The 23910-nt window shown below is 43.7% G+C and overlaps 1 protein-coding gene across 2 annotated transcripts in view; it reads left to right on the forward strand.

Annotated features, from left to right (window-relative positions):
* The window catches only part of PALD1 (phosphatase domain containing paladin 1), a 433254-nt gene that overhangs the window by 89735 nt on the left and 319609 nt on the right, over positions 1–23910 (forward strand). Inside the window, exon 1 of one of the 2 annotated variants that reach the window (XM_077454433.1) lies at positions 2173–2453. The exons of the other annotated variant lie outside the window; for it this stretch is intronic. The gene's annotated coding sequence lies outside the window, so the exon portion shown is untranslated. Of the gene's footprint in view, positions 1–2172; positions 2454–23910 lie in introns of those variants that run through there. 2 annotated transcript variants of the gene reach the window in all.

A 23910-nucleotide genomic window follows, 5' to 3' on the forward strand; every position in this document is an offset into this window, starting at 1 on the left:
CTAATAGGCACAGATAAGGCGGCACCGATGGGCACAGATAAGGCGGCACTGATGGGCAAAGATGGGCACAGATAAGATGGCACGGATGGGTGGCACGGATAAGTGGCACGGATGGGTGGCACGGATGGGCACTGATAGGTACCACAGATAGATGGGACTGATGGGCACTGATAGGTGGCACTGATAGGTGGCTCTGATAGGTGGCACTGCTGGGCACTGATGGGCGGCACTGCTGGGCACTGATGGGCGGCACTGCTGGGCACTGATGGGCGGCACTGGGGTGCAGCACCTTTGAGGCAGATTTTGGGTGGCACTGTGGGTGGCACTGCTGGGTGGCACTGTGGGCACTGCTGGGTGGCACTGTGGGCACTGCTGGGTGGCACTGTGGGCACTATGGGCACTGCTGGGTGGCACTGACAGGGGGGCACTTACTTTATTTCAGGATGGCACTGTGGGTGGCAGGTGGGCACTGGCAGGGGGCAGGTGTCCGCTTGAATTGTTGGCCGTGATCGGGACTGATGTCCCGAACATGGCCGCCGGCGATCGGCTTTTTTTTTTTTCTCCTCGCGCTGTCAGCGCGAGGAGGAATACTAGCCGATTACCGGCTCCGTTTTATCACATGATCAGCTGTCATTGGCTGACAGCTGATCACGTGATAAGGGGTCGGGATCGACCCCTTACACGGATCGGTGATCAGGCGAGTCTCACGGACTCGCCGATCACAGAGCGCGCCGCTCGCGCCCCTCAGGGGGCGCGCAGGCCGCTCGTAACCGGGACGACGTCAATAGACGTAGTCCCGGCAATCTAGGTCCGCGCTAATGCCGTCATTTGGCAATAGCGCGGATCTGTAGTGGTTAAAGGTGTTGTTCTTACATTGTGCCAAGCTGGACAGTGTAATGCCCCGTACACGCGGTTGGATTTTCCGACGGAAAATGTTCGATGGGAGCTTGTTGTCGGAAATTCCGACCGTCTGTAGGCTCCATCGGACATTTTCCATCGGAATTTCCGACACACAAAATTTGAGATCTGAATCTCAAATTTTCTGACAACAAAATCCTTCCGCTTCACAATTATGTGCCACTTTGTGTTGACCTACCATGTAAAATCCCAATAAAATACATTTACGTTTTTGGTTGTAACATGACAAAATCTGGAAAATTTCAAAGGGTGTGAATACTTTTTAAAGGCACCTTTCTTACATTGTGCCAAGCTGGACAGTGTAATGCCACGTACACATGGTTGGATTTTCCAACAAAAAATATTCGATGGGAGCTTGTTGTCGGAAATTCCGACCGTGTGTAGGCTCCATCGGAATTTCCGACACACAAAATTTGAGATCCGGATTTCAAATTTTCCGACAACAAAATCCGTTTTATCGGAAACTCTGATTGTGTGTACACAATTCCGACGCACAAAGTTCCACGCCTGCTTGGAATCAAGCCAAAGAGCCGCACTGGCTATTGAACTTCAATTTTCTCGGCTCGCTCGTCACCGCGTTGTTGACGTTTTGGAATTTCCGACAAGATTTGTGTGACCGTGTGTATGCAAGTTTGAGCCAACATCTGTCGGAAAACAAAACACGGTTTTGTTGTCGGAAAATCCTATCGCGTGTACGCGGCATAAGTATTGCAATAATCGTCATTCTCGGAGATCAGCTTTTATTTCGCTTTTGTGCAATACCTTTACTACCGCATACCTTTGTACAGTATAAATTCCTCCATTGTTACTGTGCAAGAGCGTATTGCTATTATATCTCAGGGGCTGTGCAAAGTTACACAGGAGCTGTGGAAAGCTATTGTTAGACCGGTGAATAAAAAACTGATGTTACATTAAAGCGTTGGTAGCGTATTATGACAGTGTGATTTATTACAGATGCCGTTCAGTGCCAGGTTTATTATGAAGTGTGCAGTAAAACTGTAATCAGCACTTCCTTTAGTCGCTACTACAAAGTAGCCAACAGAGTAGTATTACTGATGCCTAGGTAGTTGCATCAACTACGTTCACCGACTCTATGTGCAGTTTCTGTTGCCAGGAGTAGCAGGTCATTTGATTGGCAGAAAGGTCTGAAATGGAGCAGGCCTTCTTTTCAATAAGCCCTCCCCCACATCCTCCAGCACACAGACAGTCAAGGCTATTATGAAGGGAAATACATTGCTTCAGCAGAGCCTCTCTGTAATGCAGCCTGCTCAGCCCTCAGCAGAGAAAACACACTTCTGAAAAGGATTTGCTACCTCCCAGCCCAGCCCCCCCCCCAGTTGCTCCTTTGAAGGAAACTTGTGTGATACTAGGGACTGTGTCTTAGGGTGCTGGATGGATTATACTGAGAAGCATGTGGCTCTTTTTCATCCTCTGAGATAAACGAAGCGTTTATTTCCTGCTTTTTACGTTTCATTTAAGCCCTGTTTGCCGAGCTTAGAGGAAGCTGAATGAACAGCTGGACAGCTGGATATCAGGTATTACTGACAACTGTTGTAGCTCTGTTGACGCATTTGTGGCATATAAATAGACTTATGTACACAAACTCTATGGCTTTCATTCATTCTAATAGTCGTTCGTTGGTGTTGGCACCAGAAAATGAATGTTGCGCCCTCGTATAATTCAACGACACTTTTACGTTGGTACCTTATTGTAACTGTACTGCCTCCCTTTATTGTGTATAGTGCTGTGCAAACCATTGGCACTATATACATTCTGTATAATAACAATCATGGAGGAGGCATGTGTACATTTGCTGTTTTTGTTTTTTGTGTTTTTTTTATTTTTATTTTTTTGTTATTTTTTGTGTTTATTTTTTATTTTTATTATTTTATTTTTTATTTATTTTTGTTTTGTTTTTTATGGCAGCATTTGTTTTTTATGCTACAAAGTAACCAGTGTGTGTGTGTGTGAAAGATGAACTACAACTAGTTGCATCTCGGCTGCACAAGCTCCATTCAAACTGATACCTAATACAGACAGTAAGTCGCACATTCACCGCTTATACAATCCTATGGCACATGTGTTTATTGTTATCTGAGCTCTGTGAATCACATCATATCTCAGAATTGCATCATGGTTTGATAAGCTGATTTTTAAAGTGGCCTTAAGAAAAAGTAGTTATGTTGAATACAGATCAATGCAATCTTTCGATCCACTCGATAAGGATTTCAATTTGTGTTTTTATTGTAGACCGTATTTGGAACATAGTTTTTGTTATCATTGTGTTTGGATTAGATGGGGGAATACCACAACTTCCAAGTTTTGTTTTTATTGTTTTTGTTACTGAGGTTTGATAAAACACTTGTGTCAGCAAGACTACAAAGTAGCTACACTCCCCCCGAACATATTTTAGGATGTATTAAAGTAGTCAGTAGTTTTCTTTTCAGTTTCTGTGACAATGTTATTACCACTACGCATTTTTTATGTTTATGAAAGCTGACCAACAATCCATCACCGGCCTTATTAAAGTGTTCTCTTAAGACAGTGTCTTTGCTAAGAAGAAATGTCAGTCATCATTTATTTTGTTGAACTTAGGTCATGTTTTGAAAAAAAATGCAGATTTCGTAACCTCCTAGCTCCACATCCTAGCTGCTTCCACATCTTCATTATGTATTTTTTCCTGCATTAGCATACTAGTGATTACGTAGCCTTTTGTCGGTGTAAACCAGTTTGTTACTTTTGTTGTGTGATGTGGGCTCTTCCAGCAGGAAGGAGTTAAATTGAATGCAGTGCTAATGAATGTGTAAGAGATGACTTGGAGGCCCTGATAAACATTTGCAAGTTGCATTAACTCTGTATGCTACAAGATCAGTAACACATGGTTTAACATGCTTGCTACACTCAGCTGGAAAGTTTTTTTTTTTTTTTCCCCCCACACTAACAACTGCCCACTGCATTTAGACCCTTTTTATAACTCTACTAACCCTCCTGCATTAGCTATTGTGACTTGGTTGTGTGTTTTCCTCTGTCACCCCTCCTTGTACTGAAATTCTACACCCTGCCCTTTATTTGCCGCTCATCCCTTTTTTTTCCTGGAGACCTTGGGGAAAAGAGGTTTGCTCCAAAGACAGGATTATCAACCTATTTGTTCTGTGACATGAAAATTTGCAAAAAGTCAATTTTGCATTTATAAGAGAGAGCATAATCTGGATGCATTTTTGGGGAAAAATGTCAGTGTACCTTTCTGCAAATAACCTTGTTACCTTTTTATTGTGTAACCTATAGAAACCTACATTTATTAACAGGAATGCCCTAATTAGAATGACAGTACAGTGTGTGTGATTTTTCTTTATGTAATGGCACTGATGGAGGCTTTGGCGTTGGTAACTGTATAGCGTACCAATGAGTGATCTCATGGTAGAAAATGTTCAGATATTCTGGTATGTTAAATAGCAGCAGCGAAGAGAAATCTAAATAAGTCAGTCCTTTTAAAGAGCAGCTCCAGGCTCCTTTAGAAAAAAATGTAAGTGCTTGTAAAATCAAAAGGTTTTTTTATCTTAATTACTTCCCGACCAGCTCCCCTGATCATAGTCATATGCTGGCTTGCTTGCAGACCACTAGGGGGCGTGCGTAAGGGACTGCCGGAGCCGATGCGCATGCCCGGTGGACACAATGACCACCGGGCACCCGCAATCGCTCCACACAGAGACAGAACAGAGATAACCCCCCCGTCAGACTTACCGGTAATGGTATTTCCATGAATCTTCCAGGACAGCTACTTGAGAGATGATTGGCTCCACCTTCTACGGGAAACACAAACCAGACACAATTTAAAAGGCCCCTCCCTCTCCCCTGACCCTCAGTTATATGAAGATCAAGTAAACCTTGACCTAAAGTGAACTCAGAAGAGGAATAGTAGAAACTCACTAATGCACCACCACCAGGTTAAATTAAGGGGACCAGTGAATAAAGAATAGGGTGGGAACATAGATGCTGTCCTGGAATATTCATGGAAATACCGTTAGCGGTAAGTCTAATGGCGGTCCCCCCCTCCCCCCCCCTCATCTTCCAAGACAGCTACTTGAGCTGATAAGCAAGATTCTATACCTTAGGGAGGGAAGACATCCTGAAGCACTTTCCTTCCAAAGGAGAGGTATATTGCTTGATGAATGCATGAGGAGGACCAGAGAGCAGCTTTGGAAATATCTTCCCATGATGCACCCACTCTTTCTGCCCAAGATGCAGCTAGAGATCTAGTAGGTAAAGTGAGCCCTAACTCTGGAAGCAGGGTATTGCCCTGAAGATCTGTAGGCTTCACAAATGGCTTCTCTAATACATCTGGCCTTGGAACCCTTTTTAGGGCCACTGAAAGAAATTAGTAATTGGGAAGCTTTTCTAAACTCACTAGATACTTCTAAATAATGCAGAAGACATCTTACATCTAAGAAACAAAATCTTTCCTCCTCTGAATTCCTGGGGGAGGAACAAAAGCCAGGAAGAACTACTTCCTGGGATCTGTGGAACTCATATGAAATTTTGGGTAAATACAAAGGATCGGGCCTAACTACTATCCTTTTTGTTTAAAATTCTTAGGAAAGGATCTTTGCACGAGAAAGATCCTAAATCAGAAACCCTTCTCCCAGAAGTTAAGGCCAAAAGAAAAGTCATCTTTAAAATAACAAATTTTAAACAGGCCTTATGAAGTGGCTCAAAGGGGGCTGTTGTAAAGACATTCAACACCAATGACAATTCCCAGTGAGGAACCTGCTTAACGACTCTAGGTGTACGTCTAGTCCTAGCTGAGAGGAATCTTTTAATCAATGGCTCCTCCGCTAGTCTTTTTTTTTTTTTTTCCATGAACAAAGATAGAGCAGCAACTTGAACCTTAAGAATGCTGACAGCAAGCCCCTTTTCCACCCCTTTCTGTAAAAAAAAAAATCCAGAACACGGGATAGAAAACGAGTCCACTCCAGCACTTTTTTGCCAGGCTACAAAGGTTTTCCAAACTTTGTCCCCCCCTTGTTGAAGTAAGCCACTGTCATGGCATTGTCTGAAAAAATCAACAGGTCCCTTGCACGAACCCTTCCCTACCTCTAACAGCTCCTTAAAGTTGGGCTGCCTTCTCTGGTCTCCATGTTACCTGAGACTACCAGTCTTCTGAGTGAGCTCCCCAACCCCACAAGCTGGCATCTGTTGTAATCCTTATTGGGGAATGCTGGGCCCAAGCCTTCTCTACCTGCAGATGCTCCAGCCAGTCCCACCAGGAAAGATTGAGAGAATCATCTCCTGGAAGCTGTACAACCTGGTCAAAAGAGGCTTTTCTGCGATCCCAGCAACGCAAAGAAATGCCTGCAGGGACCCGGAATGCAATTGGGGCCGGGGCACTCCTGGGATTGCTGTAGTCCTCAAGCCCAGCAGTTGCATTATTTGACAAAGGGAAGCCTGGGACTGCACCTAAAACTCTGCACAGGGAGAAGGATCTTCGAGATCTTCTCCTGGTAGAAAAATCTTTTGGTTGACTGAGTCTAACAGTAGCCCAAAAATGGCTCTGGGAAGGAACCAGAGCAGACTTCTGCAGATTGACTTTCCAACCCAGTCTTTGAATGGTCTGTAGAACTACTTGTAGATACTGACCAAGGTTCTCTTTCTCTCAGGCAAAGATCAAAAAGTCGTCCAAGTACGGGACGATTGAGATCTTTTGTAAATGAAAAAAGGCCATGGCTTCAGCCATGACCTTTGTAAAAATTCTTGGGGCTGCCGAGAGACCAAAAGAAAGGGGGCCCTGAACTGCCAATGACGTGTGCCATTTTCCGTGCGGATCGCAAACCTCAAGCCTTTGGCGAATAAAAACATATAACACATAGGGCATACCCCCCAACTTTTTGAGATGGGAATGGGGGACACCTATTAGGAAAAGGTGGAAAGGCATAGCACACACCCCAGCCATGTCCCTTAAAGGAGAATTGTACAAAAACTAATTATTTGTTAAACCCACAAGTGTGTTTATTTTTTTACCACGTCTATTTCTTTATATAGTCTTGTGAGGAGTTTGATCACCTCCCATTCAAAATACATGCAACTGGATGGTTCCCACCAGAGAATGTTGGTGAAAGTCATATTCTCTTCTTTATAAACCCTATTTTGTCTGGTGACCAATAGAGCCCAAAATTGTGATTCGTTTGGGACATTTTGTATTGGCCTTTATTGTTTTTCATACCTCAATGTGCAGCTAATTGAGCTTCAGTCACAAATATACAATTTCAGCTATGAACATTAATGTTTATTTCACGTCATAAATTCTTATAGGATATTCCATGTAAGTGTTGGTGGCTAGCTTTGGGACTAGCTTTTTATGTATATAGCTATGATTTATTTTACCTATGATCATTCTTGATTACAAACAAATTGCAGAAATAATCGCATCATACAGTTAAAGTATAACTAAAGGCAAAACTTTTTTCCTATCTACGCCCCTGTTAAGGAGATTGATCCTCTCTACTTGTCTTTCTTATTATCGCTGAAAGTAAAAGAAAAACACAATTTTTTTGGGGTTGTCTCCTGAAAAGTATTAGGGGAGTTGGAAATCTTCCAATGGGGGCACTAGTTCTGATGACCTGGGGGGGGGGGGGGGGGGGGGTAAGGAATTCCCTATAATTTATGGGCATTTCCTATTTCCTGTTTGGCTATGGGACAGGAAGTGAAGGGAAATCTCTGCTATGGGACAAAGATGGTGAAAGAAAATCTGACAGGGGTTATGACCCTCCCTTATTCTATACAATATCTGCCCTGTAGCACACGTATCCTTGACCATTTTATATGTGCCGCTGCTTGGCTGCGAATGCTCCAGCCACAAATGTTTGGTCCAGTGCAAGTGGCAGCTTCCTGGCAGGCTCATGTGGGTTGCAACATCTGAGTAGCCATTAGATGATTACACACAGTAGCTCAGATTCGCATCTCACCTTGATACCGAGTGTTGTTTTGACATGTTCCCAACTCCCTTTTGACATACCTCCCAACATTTTGAGATGGGAATGAGGGACACCTACTAACAAATGTATGTAGGCATAGGACATGCCCCCGTCCACACCCCCTTAAAGGAGAATAAACTAAAAAAAGGTTTATTAAATCCACAAAGACTTTTTTTTACCACTACTATTCCTTATATATTGACTTTTAAAATGTATAAATGCAGCAATTTAGAAATTGGATGAAAGGTTTAGCACTGGGAAAAACTTTTTGAAAGATAAAAAGTGCATTTTATATACATCTATATAGATCAGACCAAAATGAGGGGGAAAGAGGGACAGAGGGACATTGCTCCAAAACAGGGACAGTCCCTCAAAATCAGGGACAGTTGGGAGGTATAGTTTGATATGATCCTAACTACAATAGAGCCCAACACAGCACAGCGTAACACAGTGCATATAATGGTGTGTTTTTAGTTAGAAGTTAGAAGCTGACTACCATGCATAGCTGCACCAGATTTTGCACTCTAAAGTTTTAGTAAATCAACCCCGCTGTGTGTTGTATTGCACTGCCTTTTTTAAAGGATCATTTACATTTTTCATCAGTTAAGGTACAGATGGGCTGCCTTAATGCAACACACCCTCAAGTGATTGTAAATGATAACCTTGTAACATTAGGCTTAAATGGAAATGAAAGGCAAAACATTTTTGTATACAGCACTTTTGTATAAAGAACTGATCACTATGTGTTCTCCTGCTTAGCGTGGTCAGTTTTTAATAGGAAAACAGAGTGGCTGGCAGGAACACCAGGGATTTTAGTCAAATGAAGCAATGCAAGGAGAACAGGATACTTTTTTATACAAATACAGCAGACCCGTATCAGGAATATGAAATGTTTACATATTCTTTAACCAGTTCCCGACCGGCGCACGATGACGTACGTCAGCAGAATAGCACAGGCAGGCATATTGGCATACAGGTACATCCATTTCTATATGTCGTCCTGCCATCACGTGCATGGTGCGCTCGCGTGCCAGCCGAGACCCCCGTGAGTCTGGTCGCGGGTCCCGCGGACTCGATCGCCGCGGGGATACCCGCGATCATCTCACGCGGAGATGCCGTTGTAAACAGCATCTCCCCTTTCTGCCTAGCAACAAGTGACGCTGATCTCTGCTCCATGTGATTGGAGCAGAGATCAGTGTTCACTAACACAAAGCCCAGCCCCCCACAGTTAGTAACATGCCCCTAGGAACACTTAACCCCTACACTGCCACCCACTAGTTAACCACTTCACTGCCAGTGTCATTTACACAGGAATCGGTGCATTTGTATAGCACTGATTGCTGTATAAATGACAATGGTGTCAAAAATGTCCGCTGTGTCCGCCATAATGTCGCAGTCACAATAAAAATCGATGATCACCGCCATTACTAGTAAAAAAAAAAAAAAAAATTATTAATAAAAATGCCATAAAACTATCCCCTATTTTGTAAACGCTATAACTTTTGCGCAAACCAATCAATCGCTTATTGCGATTTTTTTTTTTTTTATATGTAGAAGAATACGTATCGGCCTAAACTAAGGGAAAAACATGTTTTTTTTTTATATATTTTTGGGGGATATTTATTATAACAGAGGCGATCAAATACCACCAAAAGAAAGCTTTATTTGTGGGGGGAAAAAAGGACGTCAATTTTGTTTGGGAGCCATGTCGCACGACCGTGCAATTGTCAGTTAAAGCGACGCAGTGCCGAATCGCAAAAAGTGGTCTGGTCTTAAGCCAGCAAAATGGTCCGGTCTGAAAGTGGTTAATGTGTGTGTATTAATAGACCCCCATTGAACACCTAAACAATGATGTTATCTGTGCTTTTGTGTGAAAGTGTCCTTTTGTGATAAAAACAGATGGTTTTGATACTTGCAGTTTGAGAAACCCTCTTTGTCATTTGTACAATGCATACCTTTTTTATATCCTCTTCATACCTGAAATGTCTAAGAATGCACATAAAAAAAACATGCTAACAGTTGGGAAGGACTAAGGCCGCGTACACACGCGCGGACTGTTCGCCCAACTTTGTCCGTCCAACAGTTTCAGCAAACAGTCCGCTCAAAATTAGCATGGACGGACATGCCCACACACGACGAACGAACAGTTTGCTGAAACCGTGCGCGATGACGTGAACAGCACGTATGACGGGACGAAAAATACGACGTCCTATACACTGCATTATAGCTTTCGGCGTGAAAATCCTTTCTGAGCATGCGCGCAACTTTGTTTGACGAACAAGCCTACACACGAGCGGGCTGTTCGCTGAAACAAGGTTTCAGCGGACAGTTTTTTGGAAATTCCGAAAAACCTTGTCCGTCCAACTGTCCGCTGAAACTGTCCGCTGAAAGCCCACACACGAGCGGACTGTCCGCCCAAACACTGTTCAGCGGACAAAGTTGGGCGAACAGTCCGCCCGTGTGTACGCGGCCTAATAGTAAGTGTTCTCTTGTATTATATGGAAAGTATCATCCCTGTGTCTCCTTTGCTTTACATTATTCCTGCTCAACCTGTCAGCCAGGAAGTATGTATATGTAAAAGTATGCCAGGGAATCCTGGTTTAGCATAAACTACTCTGCAGAGTGCCCTATAGCTGCAGTTGACTTCCTTGGGAAATAGGAATGTTAAACTGGCAGGACCCAGGGTGATCTCCGTATAGTTCTTAGAGAATGTAAATAATATGAAGGGATATACCTGCAAACTTTATGTACCTTTTTTGAAGGTGTAAAGATGCTCTAAAACGATGAGTGCACAAAAAAACAATTTTAGCTTTGTCTTCCTTTTTTCCTCAGCGTCTGTGATTTGTATGATAGCTTTACAAAAGTATATAGTTGTGAAATCCAGAAATGAGTATCACATTCCTATAATAGACTCAGAGTACAGGCGGGATCTAAAAAGGGAATATGTTGTTGCTTCACAAGAGATTTAAAAAAATTTAGTGAATAATTTAGCCAATGTTCGTTTAATACTAATGGACTGAGACTTTTGTATGGGAAGCCCTTAAAGCAGTATTAATCCCAAAAGCAAACGTTTATTATCCTTATCAATTCTTAGATGTGGCTGTATTAGTTTCTTTTTTTAAGGCTTCCTTCTATTTTCATCTCCTAAACCAGCCAGCAAGTCTGCTTTTCTCAGCACAAACTCTCCAGCAGAATGTAATGTACAGGGATAAGACAAACTATTTAACACTGGTAGGGGTGATTAAAGGAGAAGTCCTTATGGATCACAGAAGTGCAATTCGTTTTGCACTCCTGTGACCTGTTTTCAGCAGAAAGCGGTCTGAAGTCTGCTCTCTGCTGATGTTGCACGGATCAGTCTAGGCACAGCGTCATCCCGACTCTGGGAGTCTGGATCCGCCAGGTGCCTGGACTGATAGCCGCCTCAGCCTCTCAGCAAGCCGCTGAGATGGCTGCTCCCTGCCCACCCACAGCTCGGCACTCCAATGAGCGTAGAGGAGCAGAGCAGTAGAGCTGCTGACTGACAGGTAGCAGCTCCCTGCTTGGGAAGCCAAGAGAACAGAGCATTCAGCGGTGTTCCATCGCTGAGTTCTCAGGACAGAGGCGGCAGGGGAGAGATGCAGCATCGGACCGATGCTGCATCCACCTAGGTGAGTGATTATGGGGAAAAAAATGTCCCCACACTTCTCTTTTAAAATGATCAGCTTTTATTTATTCTTGCAAAGTCTTTATCTCAAAAGGGAAAAAACTGCAGTAACTGATTATAAAGTGTGAGTTGGAGTTTGGCTTCAAGAGGCTCTAAATCTGCTAATTTTGTCAACAATTGTCTAATTGTCAGTGCTGCTGTCTACTGTGCCCCCTGCTCATTCCGCCAGAGTTGTCTCACTAATACATGAGGTGTGTTACTGGCCAGATCACCAGGGAAAAGCTAAAGAAAAGAAAACTGATGCAGCAACCGCATCTTATGATTTTGTAAGCTGCAATATACAGTACCAAAAAGAATTGTTTGATCCTCCTGCAGATTTTGTAAGTTTACACACTTACAAAGGAATGAAGGGTCTATAATTGTTATCATAAGTGTATTTTTAATGCTAGAGACCAAATAACCAAAAATCCAGAACAAAACATGATACCTATGTTATAAATAGAGTTGCAGTTCAGTAAATTAAGTAGTTGATCCCCCACCAACCAACAATAATTCTGGCTCCCACAGACTGGCTACAGTATGTGCTCATATGGTAGGCACATTAGTTCTGTCAGTTTAAGAACGTGCTCCTAATGACAACTCATTATGTGTATAAAAGACACCTGTCCACAGAATCTCTTTATTCCATTCAAACCCACCATCATGGGCAAGACCAAAGAGCTGTCAAATGACGTCGGGGATTGCAGAGATGTGCAAGGCTGGATTGAGCTACAAGACCATCAGCAAGAAGCTTGGTGAGGAGACAACTATTGAAACGATTATTCACAAATGGAAGAAATACAAAATAATTATCAATCACCTTCTGTCTGGAGCTCCATGGAGGATTTCACCTCATGGGGTAAGGATGATCATGAGAAAACTGAGGAATCATCCCAGAACTACACAGGAGGAGCTTGTGAATGATCTGAAGGAACCCGCAAGGTCCCCCTCCTCAAGAAGGTACATGTACAGGTCGTCTGAATTTTGCCAATGAACATATATAATTGATTCAGAGAAGGGTTGTGGTCTGATAGGAGACCAAAATTGAGGCCTTTGTCTTTCGACTCGCTGTGTTTTTGGAGGAAGAACCCTAAGAACACCATCCCTACAGTCAAGGACGAAGGTGGAAACATTATGCTTTGGGGTTGTTTCTCTGCTAAAGGTACTGGCCGCCTTTGCCACCTTGAGAGGCCACTGAATGGGGCCATGTATTGTTAAATCTTGGATGAGAACATTCTTCCTCAGCCAGAACACTGAAGATGGGTTGTAGATGGGTCTTCCAGCATGACAATGACTTAAAACATACCGCCAAGGCAACAAAGGAGTGTCTCAAGAAGAAGCACATTAACCAGTTGCTGACCAGCAACCTCAGTTATACTGTGGCAAGCTGGCTGGGCTGCATGATTCAATGTACTGGTATGTCGATTTATGCACTGGCTTTTGCAGGCATGCACCTGCCGTGGGAGCTCGCCCCCCGTGGGTCCAGTGTACTCGATGTCTGCCGGCCACCTGAGATTGCAAAAAAGAGCCAGAATGAGATTCTGTCAACGTAAACAAACAGATCCCCGTTCTGACAGGGTAGATTCCTAGTGATCAGGAAAAGCAATCTCTTATCTCCCAAGCAGCCCATCCCCCCATACAGTTAGAAACACCTCCCAGGGAACACAGTTAACCCCTTGATCGCCCCATAGTGTTAACTGCCAGTGCCATTTATACAATGTTCAGTGCATTTTTATAGCACTGATCACTGGTCCCTAAAAAGTGTCACTTAGGGTCAGATTTGTCTGCCTGCAATGTCGCAGTCGTGCTAAACGCAGATCGCCGCCATTACCAGTAAAAACATAAAAAAATAAGTCCCTAAAATCTTTCCTTTCCCCTATTTTGTAGACGCTATAGCTTTTAGGCAAACCAAACAATATATGCTTATTGAGATTATTTATATATTTTTACCAAATTTATGTAGGAGAATACATATTGGCTTAAACTGATGAATACATGAATACATTTTGTGTGTTTTTTTTTTTTTGGATATGTATTATAGTGTAAAAAAAATTATTATTATTTTTTTTTTTTTAAATGGTTGCTCTTGCTTTGTTTATAGCACAAAAAATAAAAACCACAGAGGTGATCAAATGCCACCAAAAGAAAGTTCTATTTCTGGGGGGAAAAAAAGCACATCAATTTTGTTTGGGTACAACGTCACACGACCACCCAATTGTCAGTTAAAACAACTCGGTGTTGAATTGCAAAAAATGGCCTGTTTAGGAAGGGTGGCCTAGCCAGTCTCCAGAATTTAATCCTACAGAAAATTGCCAAGCGACAGCCAAGAAACCTAAAGGGTTTAAGCCTGATGCGCACACATGCAGGTTGCAGTTTGCATGTTGTAGGTGCATTTTGCATTTTTCAATACACAGTTTTGATCCATTGAAGTCTGTGGAACCAAAAACCATAAAATGCACAGATGTGAACTACATCCATAGGAAACCATGGTAAATGGATTGTAGTGGGTTTCTACAAAACTGAAAATGCACTAAAAATGCATAGGTGTGAACCAGTCCTTAGAGAAGAACTGTAAAGAAGAGTGCATCAAAATCCCTCCTGAGATACGTGCAACCCTGGTAACCAACTAAAAGAAGCATCTTACCTCTGTGCTTGTCAACGAGGGTTACTCCACCAAGTACTAAGTCATGTTTTTCTTGGGGATCAAATCCTTATTTTCTGTCGCATCATGACAGCATACATATTGGTTGTGACTCCGCCCCTCACAACCTGATAGGACTGAATAGCTATAAATTGTAAGAGAGGACCTACCTCCTCCCCCCCCCCCCTCACCTGTCCAGGACTTGATGGAATGCTCGGCACCCCTTACAACTCTCATCCCAGCCAGATTAAAGCTTCTCCTGGGTTGAAGTCCTTGCCTGTACAGCCTCTAAACGAGCTAGATGGAAAGAACCCCACTCTGATGGTCTCGGGGGTATGCTGCCTGGTACTTTACAAGCCTTAAATAGGCTTAGATTATTTGCAGTGGTCTCCCTTTTTTTTTTTCTTAACACTCGTGGGGTTTCTCTGAGATCTGTAGTCCCTCACAGCCATCCTGACATCCCTAAGATGGCGATTGAGCGTCCGATCGCTTCTGTTTTTGCAAGAGAGAGAGAGCGTGACACTCCCAGGAGCTTGTTTTTCCAGCATCCATCATGGCAATGGGCTCCTTAGCGCGCTTATGCGTGGTCGTGATGTCATTCCACCACAACGGTGGTAAATTTAAACCTCCCAGCACTTCCATCTATTTGTCGCTGCAAGACACCAGGGATTTCTATCGGATTGCACTAAATGCAAGCACTGCCTGCTAACCTCTCTATCCTTGTTCCTCCACTAAGGTAAGACTAACTTAGTCTCTACTATGGGTGACTCGTCTGCTTCTCTATTCTCTAACTGCTCCCGCATACTCTAGGTGGAAGCCTCTGTTCACCCCTCATGGAGACCACTGCCCAAGCAGACCATCCACAGCTTAATGCGTAAGGGGACAAATTGGTAAGGAGTGAAGATTGAGAAAAAGAGAGCCTTGCCACTAATGCTACCTTCCTGAATAGCCCTATCAGCAGGGCTGCCATCAAGGTGGGTACAGCTATTACAACTGTGAGGGGCCTGCCCGGGACAGAAGAAGGCAGGATGGGTGAAGGGGATCAGTGCCGTGCAGTATAGAAACGATCTGGCAGTTTCTGCATTTCTCGTGTCATTGATTTTAGACATCAAGCTCTTTACTGCCACCTCTGGATACTATGTGCATGTGCACCCCTCGTGTGACGGTGATCTGCCTGTACTATGCTTCTCAGCAACATGTCAGCTTTGTAAAAAGGAGCTGGGACCAGGTAGGAAGTTACAAGGAGGGGCTGTTTGTGTACAAGGAGGGGCCAGAGGCTTGTGTGTATGTGGGGCTGCCATATATACAGGTACGTGTGTGTGTGTGTGTGGGGGGGGGGGGGTCTGCAATATAGGCAGGTTTGTGGGGGGTGGCTGACATGTATACAGGTGTGTGTGTGGGGGGGGGGGGGGCTGACATGTATACAGGTGCGCGGGGGGGGCTGACATGTATACAGGTGCGCGGGGGGACTGACATATATGAAGGTGTATGTGGGGAGTGGGAGGCACTGACATATATACAGGTGAGTGTGTGGGGGACATGAAATATATACAGGTGTGTGGGGGGGGTGGCTGATATATATATTTATACAGGTGTGTGTGGGAGGACTGATATATATACAGGTGTGTGTGTGTGTGTGTGTGTGTGTGGGGGGGGGGGGGGGGGGGGGGCTGACGTAAATACAGGTGTGTGTATGGGGGGGCTGACGTATATACAGGTGTGTGCATGTGAGGGGGGCTGAAATATATACAGGTGTGTGCGTGTGAGAGGGGGGCTGAAATATATACATGTGTGTATGGGGGGGCTGACATATATACAGGTGTATGTGTGAGGGGGGCTTCTATATAATATATACAGGGTTGGTTGGGTCGGAGGGCTGGGGCTGACATATATACAGGTGTATTTGTATGAGGGGGGGCTGATGTATAGTATGTATGTGTGTGTGTGTGTGTGTGTGTGTATGTGTATATGACTAGCCATGGTTCCCGCCCGACCGTAAATGCTTGTTGGGTCTGTGGCACCATAGTTCTTCCAGACAAATTGGCCTGTCATTCGTGCTTCGATGAAGCTACTGCAGAAAAATAGACTGATGCCAGAGAGGTAACTGACATCATTAGAGAATCGATCCAACAAATATCAACACCTGAAGCAGATAAGCCTGCTCAGACTACCTCAGCGGTTACACCCAGCACATCAAAAACAGCAGATAGCTCATCTGACACTGAAGAATTAGAGGCCGCAACAGGATTTGACTTTACCCTGATAGAGCCGTTTGTTAAGTCTGTGAAAGAAGCAATTGGATGGGAGGAGCCTAAAGAAGCCCCACGGAAAACAAAAAAATATTTTCAAAACCTGAAGAAGGATCCAGCATCATTTGCATTCATTGATGAATTGGAGGAACTGATCAAACATGAGTGGCAAAAGCCTGAGAAAAAAAAGTCTCAACAACAGACTGACAAAACTCCACCCACTAAAAGAGCCCAACATAAATCCGTTAGTGCTAGTTCCCATGGTAGACGCATAACTAATGCTTTTGGCCAGGCATGTAACACTACCTCTCGAGGATGCAGTAACATTCAGAGATGTGTTCGATTGGAAAATCAACATCGATTTAAAAAGAACCTATGCGGCAGCAGGCGAAGCTTGTAGGCCAGCTATCACTTTAGCAGCCATAGGAAGAGCCACCTCCAGCTGGACATCTAATGTTGCGAAACTGATTTTGGAGGGAGCAGAACAGGAAAGAGTGATCACAGCTCTTTAGGCACTCAGTCTCGCAGGGGACTTCTTGGCAGAGACCTCGATGGACACAATCGGGTCCTTCTCAGGGGCAATGCTGGCCTCTGTGATCGCCAGAAGAGCCCTATGGCTTACACTCTGGACAACTGATGCTGCTTCAAAAACGAACTGGTGTAAGATACCATACCGAACTTTTTTGGAGAAAAGATAGACACAGCCATATCCAAAGTTACCGGGGGAAAATCTGGTCTCATTCCCTCCAAACAGGTGAACAAAACCGAAACTGCCACAGTTCAGGCGTAATCGACTAGAAAGGTAGAGCGGCAAAGTCATACAGTCCTGTAAAGGAATTTAGAAGAAATTGGAGGAATCCCCAGAGCTCCTTCTTAAAATTCCAAAAAAACAAAATCCTCCTCCACAGAACAGCAAAAGTCTTTTTTGATGGTGCGTCCGTCCAGCCTGCGGTGGTAGGAGCCAGACTCAGGAAGTTCACGAAGGCTTGGGCGGAGAACATAAGAGATCCCTGGGTGGTGGCCACCGTTCAGTTTGGTCACAGGTGGAAATTCAAAAACCAAATTCCCAAGGACCAGTTTTATGCAACTAGACTTCCAGGATCAAAAGAAAAGAGAACGCTCTTACGCCGCGTACACACGACCAGACTTTCCGGCAGACTAGGTCTGATGGTCTTCCCGACTGACTTTCGGCAGTGTTCTGATGGACTTGGCCACACACAATCACACCAACAGATTTGAACGTGATGATATATGACCAATGATATACGACCAGACTAGAATAAGGAAGTTCATAGCCAATAGCTGCCCTAGTGTTGGTTTTCGTCCGGACTAGCATACAGACGAGCAGATTTCTCCATAGGAACTGAGTCTGGCGTAGTTCCGGCAGAAAAAGTTGAAACATGTTCTATTTCTAAAGTCTGTCAGATTTTTGGACAGCAAAGGTCCGATGGAGCCCACACATGATCGAATTGTTAGACAGATTCATTCCATCAGGACCTTTTACTGTCAAAGTCCGGTCGTGTGTACGTGGCATTAGTCCAAGTACATTCGGGACTTGCTTCAGAAACGGGCAATAGTAGAAGTTCCATTGCACCAGAGAGAGAGAGGATTCTACTCTCCACTATATCTAGAAGAAAAAGACAGACCTGCGCCCAGTATTAGACCTAAAGAAACTCAACAAGAAAATCATGATCAAGTCTTTCAAGATGGAAAGTCTTCAATCGCGATAAATCTGTAAGACTGGATGCTATCCATAGATTTATCCAACGCATATCTTCATGTCCACACTACGTTCCAAAGATTCCTTAGATTCTCAGTAAAACATCAACACTTTCAGTTCCAGAGTCTACCCTTTGGAATTTCCACCGCCCCCAGGACTTTAACAAAGGTCCTGCTACTGGTGATAGCCCTCTGAGAGAGAGAGGGGTCTAAGAGTCCATCACTACCTGGACGACATCCTCCTAACAGACGGTCGGGAGTCTCTAATTTTCCATTGGCAAATGCTGATTGCCACACTACAAAGTTTTTGTATTGTTGATAAATTGGAAAAAGAGCAACCTTCAACCTACTCAGAAGATGATCTTCCTGGGAGCAGAACTAGACATTCGCTTTAAACAGAGTACAACTTCCCCAAGAGAAGACAACTCTCCTAATCCAGAAAATGAAAAGATTACTGGCAGCGGTAGCGATTCCAGCCAGAGCATGCCTCAGTGCTCTAGGCTCAATGCCAGCAATATACGCAGGGCCGTCTTTAATATTGATTGGACCCTGGGCAAAAATTTTCTTAGGCCCCCCCCAATGCAAATTCGTTCTCCACCTTCTCTGAGACATACAATAAATAGCAGCTAGACTTAAAGTCAGTTTACTGTATCAGATCAGGCAGCGATTGCAATTGGTTTCCAGAGGTTACAGCATATCATTAATGCTTACTGACTGGTTGCTAGAGGTTACAGCACTCCTTAAGGCTCACTCATTAGTTGCTAGAGGTTACAGTACATTTCTGCTTGTTGATTGGCTGCTAGAGATTGCTGTACAGTAATATTGCTCACTGATTGCTATAGGTTACAGCACAACTTGTCCTCACTGCGGGGGGGCATGATATACCTATGAATGCTGCCTTTATTTACATATCAATGCAGTTGGCCTCAGATATTTACATATGCATGTTACTGCTATTTACATATGAATGCCAGTATTTACATGTAAATACAGGTCAGCAGGTGAGTCATCTGTACACAACAATAGGGCAGAGCTGGGCAGCATTAGTAGCAGCACAGGACTAAAACTTCAAGGAACAAGGCAATGTAAACTGGGATAGTTGGCAAGTATGAGGCAGCTGCTTTGGGCCCCACAACAATGGCAGGGCCCAGGGCAGCTGCCCCTTTTGCCCTGCCTTAAAGACGGCCCTGAATATACGAATGGTTCAGTGGGCCCAGTGGCACACAAGGACATTTCAGAATTCATTTCTGAGGCAGTGGAATAGTGTTGAAGTTTCAACCAATCTTTATTTCCAATCAAATCAAACTGTCCATATAGTGGTGGGCCCACATACACAACCTCAAGAGGTTCCACAAGATAGTTCCCCCTCCACAAGAAGTGATCACTTCCGATGTCAGTATAGTGGAGGGATGAGGAGCCAACTTTCAGGACCAGGCAGCCCAGGGTCTCTGGCAGTTCCAAAACCGGGAGATTGTTTGAAACATACTGGAATTGAGAGCTGCCTTTCAAGCCCTCTTAGCATTCAGTCCCCTCTTGAGAGGCAAAGGGGTGTTGCTACGCATGGACAACAAAGTGGCAGTAACTTACATCAACATGGGGGCACCAGAAGTCGCTCTCCTATGGAGGAAGTTTGCCCCATCCTCGAATAAGCACAAACGAACCTGACAGATCTGAAGGTGGTATACATCCCCGGGGTACAGAATCATCTAGCCGACAACCTAAGCAGGAACTTCTTATCCAACGAGTGGTCCCCAAGTCCTCAGGCCTTCTCTCACATAACCAAAACCTGGGGTATTCCGGACATAGACATGAAAGCCACCCTAGAAAACACAAAATGCCGGAGATACCTTTCGAGGGCTGCTTACCCATCGGTAAAAGGGATAGATTGCCTGCAACATCCATGGAACTTCCAGCTAGGCTACATTTTCCCTCCAACTCCTCTGATAGCAAGGTTCCTGTTCCGACGCAAGAGATCAACATCAACAGTGATAGCTGTGATTCCCGTCTGACCGAGGAGACCATGGTTCACAACGCTCATGCAGATGAACAGAGAATCCTCTGCCTCTTCCAGTCACACCAGATTTACTCTTCCAGGGTCAATTTCTTCACCCGTGAGCAGAGAAACTACATCTGACAGCATAGAGGCTGAAAGGTCTAGGTTTCTAGATCAGGGTTGTTCCCAGAGAGTGTTAGAAACTACTCCAAGCCAGAAAAGCCACTAAAAACAACACCTACAAAGAGAATCTGCAAAAAGTTTTATTTCTCACAACAAAAATGTTGGGACACATCATCACTAGAGGTGGCACAATCCTTGAATTCCTCCAGTCTAGTCTGGAAAAAGGCCTAGGCTCAAATACCCTTTTAAAAGTTCAGGTCTCAGCACTATCGGCCATGACAGGAGTAAAGTGGGCCCAAGACCTGCTCCTCATGCAGATTCAAAAAGCCTGTCTAAAAATAAGACCTCCCAGAAAACTTACTTTTCCGGCATTGAATCTATCAATTGTCTCGCAGCACTGTCTGGCAAACCATTCTTCCCTACCGGAGCCATTTCCTATGAGATTTAACACTTAGGGTCACATTCCTGATTGCCATAACCTCAGCAAAGAGGGTATTGGAAAAACAAGCGCTACTTGCGAAGGAACCTTATTTAGTCTTCTATCCTGACAGAGTAGTCTTAAGGCCTGTGGACTGATTCATACCAAAAGTCACCTCCTTCGTTTAATTTTAACCAAGAGATAAGTCTCCCAGCACTTATCACAGTTCAAGGTGATCCGCATCCACTTGATGTTAAAGGCAACATCTAGGTATACCTTGCGGCAACTAGTACCTTTTAGGAAGACGGATAACCTTCTAGTTGTTTCTCACAGCTTCAAAGGTGGCCTCCTCTTGGACCATTGCTTTGTAGTTGGTGAAGATCATCAAAAAAACCTATTCACTACAGCAGATTCAAATACCTGAGGGCCTAAAAGCTCACTCCACTAGGGCAGTGGCGACTTCATGGGCAGCGTACTGCAGAGTGTCTGCAGAGGCAATATGCAAAGCTGCAACTTGGTCTTCCAAAAACCCCTTTATTTGCCACTATAAAGTAGATTCCGCACAGTTGTCGACTGTGGAATACTGAGGTGGGTCCCCTCTTACAATTTATAGCTATTCGGTCCTATCTCCAGGTTGTGAGGGGCAGAGTCACAACGCAAATGTATGTTGCCATGAAGATGCGATAGGAAAGGAAAAGCAACTCATCTGGCTCCGAGAGAGCTAATGTAAGTAAAACCATGATTGGGTTCTAAAATCTGAAATTGCATTTTATATTTATTTTAGGTATTTGGAGGGGGGAGGGGTTATATAATTTTAACATCATTTCAGTTCTGCTGTAAGATAAAATAGACTGAATAAACAATTGTATTTCTTCTGCCCATTTTTAACATAGGACATGCGAGGATTGTTGAAGTTTCAACAAAAGCCTTGTGTCCTTTCCAAACTTTCTAATCAGACAGCAGTGGCAGTCTATGAATAGAAAGAAATTGCAGTGTTCGGTCTCCAAATAGGCAGTTCTTTTGTCAGACAGTGTCTGACAGTGTCATGCTCTGCAGCCTTTTGAACCTGAAATGGCCGTTCATAATTTAAACTTTAGAAGTTATCCTTTCTTGTATTTGCTGTTCAATTAACATTTTGACATTAAAACAGTGTACCTCAAAACTAAAATATATTATATTGCAGTTTACCAATTCTTAGATGTAGTGGCTGTATGTGTTATCCTTTTTTAGACTATATATATATATATATATATATATATATATATATATATATATATATATATATATATATATACTATTTTTAGACTATATTATATATATACTATATATATATATATATATATATATATATATATATATAAATTACACATTTACAAGCTGTTACAGGCATTTGGCATTTCAAATTCCTCTGAACATCTGTCCTGAATGCATTTTTTTGGGGTTCCAAAAAATGGAGAGGTAATGAAGAGGATGGGACTCCCATTGAAATTTATTGATTGGATATGTACACTCTATGCAGGCCCACTGGCAAGCATAAGGCTAAATGACCTGCTGTCGGCCCCCCTTCCTTTGCAAAGGGGTACCAGACAGGAATGCCCTCTCTCCCCGGCCCTCTTCGCCTTGGCCATGGAACCCATTGCTGAAGCCCTTCGAATTTAACCTGAGATTCGCTGCCTTTGGGTGGGATGGTTGGAGGAGAGAGTGTTTTTTTTTTTTTTTTTTTTAACGATGCTGGTACCTCACTGCAGGGTGCCCTCAAAATTATGAATACTTTCTCAACCTTCATGGGTTTACATGTTAACTGGCAAAAGTCCCTAATGTTTCCTGTGGACAAGGGGGCTAGGTCATCCTCACTTGCCTCCCTCCCACTGCAGTGGATTGACAACTTTACCTACCTAGGGATTGGGATATCCAGACCTAGTAAGGATTTTGTGAAATTCAGCCTGGACCCTGTGCTACCTGGGGTTAAGACCTACACTGAAGGCATGGCACACGCTACCTCTCTCACTAATTGGACACATTAACCAACTCCAATATGAAGGTTCTCGCAAATTTACTTATATTTTTAGGAATTCCCCCTCAGTGGCTCTCAAAAAAACTTTGTATTTCTATTAAACAACTTTTTGTCCTTTTTTTGTTTGGGGATCTAAACCACCCAGATATAAAAATAAAAAAAATACAACACCTTGACTAGACCTGTGGACAAGGGGGCTTGGCTCTACCTGACTGTTAAAAATATTTTCAGGCAACCCAGCTAGTGACTGCCCACTGGTGGCTTCAGCCTGATCTAACTAACTCTGCTGTAGTGCTGGAGGCAACAATGGTTAAATCCTTGGAGGCCTTACAAGGTCTGTTTAGGGGAAAAATTTCCCCACATCACCTCTCCCCTTCCATGTACGCTACCATAGAGGCGTGGAAAATGAGTGAAGCCCTGCAGATGCCTCTGCCAAATTCTCCCTCTCCACATACACCTTTTGTGGTTTAATCCCGACCTCCATTTCTTCACTATTCTAGACCCACAGGCAAAATGACAAAATTGTAAAATTGGAACATATTATTACTAATGCTGAGTTGTCTTCTTCCCATGTTCTACAATCAAAGTTTTTCATGTACCCACTCATTCCTATTTTAGATACCTCCAGAATTCCCCTGCCTTCAGATGTCAATTTCTGGGTCAACAATTTGCTCTCTCGTACTCTGAACTAGAATCTACCCTCCGAGTGAAAGATTTGGGGAAGCCCATTTCTCATTTATATGATTACCTGCTTGTGGTAGTCTTGAATTGTCCTCCCTTCACCAGAAATGGCTGGGGGACATCCTGGGACTGGATGATGATGACTGCATGGAAATTTGGGATTTCCCCTTTCCTTGTGTCAGCCAGAGACAAGATTGTCCAATATAAAATTTTGCGCAGACCATATTATACACCACACAGGCTCCACAGGATGCCTACAGCCCATTTCCCATCATGTTGGCAATGCACACATCAACCTGGAGAATTCTTCCACACATTTTGGAGCTATCCGGTAATTCAACAATACTGGCAAGAGGTCCTTACAGTGATTAAACGTGTAGCAGCAAGGATAGGAAGTGTTATCATAATAGGGGATTTTAACTATCCCGACATAGACTGGGTGAAGGGAACCACGCATTCATCTGAGGCTCGCCAGTTCCTAAATGTCTTGCAGGACAATTTTGT

The sequence above is a fragment of the Lithobates pipiens genome, unplaced genomic scaffold (genome assembly GCF_037356315.1).
Source record: "Lithobates pipiens isolate NorthernLeopardFrog02 unplaced genomic scaffold, aLitPip1_a1.2 Scaffold_25, whole genome shotgun sequence".
In the NCBI taxonomy this organism is placed as follows: Eukaryota; Metazoa; Chordata; class Amphibia; order Anura; family Ranidae; genus Lithobates; species Lithobates pipiens.